The sequence below is a fragment of the Amblyomma mixtum genome, chromosome 2, assembly GCF_055824585.1.
Source record: "Amblyomma mixtum isolate Tamu chromosome 2, ASM5582458v1, whole genome shotgun sequence".
In the NCBI taxonomy this organism is placed as follows: domain Eukaryota; kingdom Metazoa; phylum Arthropoda; class Arachnida; order Ixodida; family Ixodidae; genus Amblyomma; species Amblyomma mixtum.
In genome coordinates this window covers 192,545,703-192,550,130 of record NC_143013.1, presented here as the reverse complement: position 1 = coordinate 192,550,130, position 4,428 = coordinate 192,545,703, and positions in this window count along the sequence as shown.

Sequence of the window (4,428 nt, the reverse complement as noted above, 5' to 3'; positions counted from 1 at the left end):
TCGCCGCCTCTCGGTAGTAATAATTGGCAATCAATTTCTTAACAAAACTTCTGTTTGGGCTAGATGGTGCATAGCTTATTTTGAAACGAATTCAAGCGCACAACAACACGCACACAAGAGAGGAAAGACACAGGAGAGCGCCTGTCCTGTGTCTTTCCTCTCTTGTGTGCGTGTTGTTGTGCACTTGAATTCGTTTCAAAATAATCAATTTCTTGTCCGGACTTTTGAATCTTCTTTTGCGCCCTTGACCAGGGTGTCTGTTCCAAGAAATGAAGCTGGATCTTCTCGTGATGGCGGTCAAGGGCGCGTAAGCGATGAATTTAGATCTAGTTTGCTCCACGAACACAAAAATCGTGACCTACATTCCCGTCTAATTGTTTCCGAAACATTGTATGGCCGCATTTTCTCACGGATTCTTGCTCATGGCCTTTCGGTATTAATAATTGGCAATCAATTTCTGTTCTGAAATTCTGAAAAATAAAACGTCGTGCAGCATCCACAGAGGAAACATGAATTTGTTCAAGGCTTTCAGCATTAATGAGGAAAAACTATTTTACATCTCCCACGACGGCCTTATGCGAAGCGTGAGGGGATGTACCCCTGATGTCAGTGACGAAGTAAGTCATTAGTCCCAATTATATTTCCGCCATTTTACCGGAAATGGACTTCTATTTATTTGAGAGGTTGTTTTGTATATGCAGAAGCCTGGCATTTGCTTTGGTTTCCGTATAGCACAGGTTCTTTCTAAATTTTTCTCGGCTAAATCAATAGAAAAAATAAAGACAATCTGGACAGCCTTCGAATGTTTTCCGTTATGTGGAAGAATGTTTATTGCTCACGCCTTTCGATCGTTTCAATCACTGTTTAGTTGATGTTTCAAAGGTTTCGAAAGAATGTGGAGCAGGTTTGAATTTCACTTTTTAATTGGCACTTCATAGTTTGCTTCAGTTCTTTGACATATGGCTTCATTTTGAACACAGGCATGCCAATTAGTGTTACCACCCTAAGCCCACTAACCCTGTACTTAATTTATACTCCTAGCATTCTATACTGCAGAAAAATGCAATAGAATCCTCCTATTTTTGCTTTGGCGTTCTCAAGTCGTGTAAAAGACAGAATGGGCAAAAGTTTTCTTCAACAAATTGCGCATTCACTAATGCTGGTCTTCCGGGATCATAGATGAGTAGCACATGTGAGAAGTGTGATATCAAGGTCTTGACGCAAACAAAATTTTGTTGCCTTGCACCGAAAATCCTGTGGTTCCACCCTACGTGCAAAGATTTCCGCGTGGGTTGCGCAGTGTCGCAGCCGATTTGATATGAGAGCGGTCATGTCCGCTACCCTAAAACCGTAGGTTTTATGTGGACTGTTTCGCTAGGAAGCAGCAGCACAAACATGTGCACACTGTAACGTTAAACAAAAACCTTTTGTACCATGAAGAGGGAAGATTATCCTTAAGATTTATTTTCCTAGCAAAACTTGCTATGTCGGGCAGGCCGGCCGTTGTTTGAATGTTAGTCTATTTGAAGAGAGGAACTCGCTGACGCTGTTCACGCTAGAAAACTTACCTAAACGCTGTGCAAACTGCAAATTCTGGTCCCTATTCGAAAGAGCTGTCGCGCTTGGTAAAGCACACAACCCGTGCACGAGTGAAATGATTGACGTCTACAGTATCCACGTTTGTGACAGCTAGCTGTGCAAGTCACGCTTCGATAGCTGCCACTAAACACAAGATTTCTTACCTTCAGTCGTCGGTGAAGTAATAATTCCAGAAGGCACGCGTTAACGCCTCTTTTTTTGTCCTGCTTGTTCCCTAATCTCGCACTGCTTCAGTTTTTTTACCTTCTTTTGTTTTTCTTCTCTTGTCATTTTCAATTTATGTATTGTGTACCTTTTCGCGCTTGTGCATGTGATCATGCTTGCCGTGCTTGCCTTTACGCGCTGTATTGGCCAAACAAGCAAACTACTAACTTTACTGTGATTTTTTTAATTGGTATGTATATTGAATGGTTAACTATCAAGTAATGCAGACAGCCTCTGGCTTTCAATAGTGATTTGTGGTTAGGCGTTACATTAACAATAACCCACATTAACTCAAAAATAGGGAAAGGCGAATGCGCATGGTGCTGTGCTGAATGAAGTGCTAGCCGTTGTGTTCGATTTGGCAACTTAGCGGCTGTGGAACCTGTGCAGTCACGCCCACAAGAAGACGTCACTCGGTGACGCACGCGTCACGTGGCCTTCTAGGTCCAGCCCAGGCTGGGAAGCTGGAGCCGCTTTTGTGGTGGATCCGTGAAAAGGTCATCGCTTTTCACAGTGCTGAATGATACTCTCGAAATAGCAGAGTTCGAAGTTAATCTCTTGGTGTTTGTTGTCATACCGTTGTTTTCCGGTGGAGATGTTCTTAAACTAATAAAAATAGGCTTTTCAATTAAAATATGTTTTTTTTCCTGCATAGCATTCTCAGCGGTGTAGTGCAACAGTGTATAGCTAGAGCGTGCGGGATAGTAATCTAGTTATCTGGTATGGAAGAGTGAACATGTTAACTATTAATATGTCTCCTTATTTTATAAGAGGCATGTATCTCAGCACTGTAAATCTCCACATCACTTTTTAGTGCTTCGAAAACGCCGATACCTTCGGCTTTGTGGCCCAACACTCTTGGCTATTTCTACGTGTTACGTGCCCCGGAGGGGTTGCTTTGCCTGCAAGCTTTTTAAAAGCGCATGTATTTTGGCGCAATGTAAGCGCACTTTGTTTGGCCACAGCGCAGAGGGTAACTGCGCTTTCCTAATTTGAGACCTAAAAATTTATATGCGTATTACCTACGGTGGGCTACATGTCTCTAAAAATTAAGGACACGAACAGAATTAGTTAAAAAGGTAACTCAGAATGAGTTAACCAGCGTACTACCTGACACTTGTTATGTGCACTGTGGTGCACTACACCGCTGACTATGTTATGCCCAAGAAGCGCTCTTCGAACTCAGAAAGCGTAGTTTAAAAATTGGCTAGCCACTTGGGTAAACACACTCTAGATTGCATAAGTTGCGCCTGAATTTCAGCACCAAATTTTGCTTGCAATTTAACACTATTGCTAAGGAGACGACAACCGCGAGCTATCTATTCAAGAGGAAACTTGGGAGGAGTCGGAATGTATGGCATATATGCTATTCGAAGGATTGGCGGTCCCATACGGTCTTTTCTGCGCATGTTTCACACAAAGCGTACCGAAGTAAATAGCTTGCAAATATTCCGCCGCCGCGACCTTGAATCGGTCTCAGATATTTTCCGGTGGTCGTCGCTGCAGGTTCCAGTGGCGGCGTCGTAGCTGAATGCTTTGCTGAAACAGAAGCTTTACTGTAAGCAAGCGCCTGCCGGGCATTCATTAGAAAGGCGTCGGTTTGAGCCCGTTGCTGCTCGCCAATAACAGGGCAAAATAGAAGACACGGTCAGCAAAATGCAACCTGAACACAGCACGCGCGCACATCGGAATTTTAATTTGTACGCGGGGCCTTATTTTGGGAGGAACGCAGTATATGGCACGCAGTTAAATCACAACTGGGGTCACAGCTCTGCGGAGTTATCATGCGAAACAGATATGAAGAAGTGGGTACAATGAAAAACAGCATCAGAGAAAGATCGAAAAAGAAAAATCGTGCAGCCGCTGCCCAGCAAGCGCAGCCTTTTGAGCGCGTGACTCTTATTTTTACAAATGCACTCACTCCGCGGCGCGGAATCTTTGTGATCTTTGTGTGTACGGTATGCTACATAACCGGGGTTGAGGTCACTTGAGTGGCAGCCAGCCTCACAACTACCCTACTCCTGTACTTTCCCTGGCGGCCTCACAACCGTTTCCGCTAATTACCAGGTAGTATCCGGATAAGCCTTCAGTGTCACGTCACTTTTCACAATGAAAGCCTAGGTGCCCAGCTGCGCAAGCGCGCACGCTGTGTTCCTGCGGGTCTCATTTAGGCAGTGTGCCGTCCCTTCGATGTACGGGTAGTTCCAAGTTTCAAAGGAGGGGTCAGTTTGAGCGCAAAAACGACTTCAGCAGTGCCATTCAAGTCATCTCGTGGTCATAATCCGTACAGAGATAATTCATGCCTTCAAAATTAGGGCGGCCAGTACCACCCTGCCCCAAGACAACAACAGCTCGCAAAGCACGTACATATCTCATTCAAGACACGAATACGAAGCTGCGCTTGCACAAATTCGTGGCTGACATTTCAAATCAAGAGAAAGCACTGGGCTTGGGCAGGGCATGTAATGCGAAGGAAAGTTAACCGCTGCTCCTTAAGGCTAACGGAATGGATTCGAAGAGAAGGCAAGTGTAGCAGGGGGGGCAGAAGGTTACGTGGGCGGATGAGATTAAGAAGTTTGCGGGGATACGGTGGCCGCAACTTGGAAAGAACAGGGCTAATTGGAG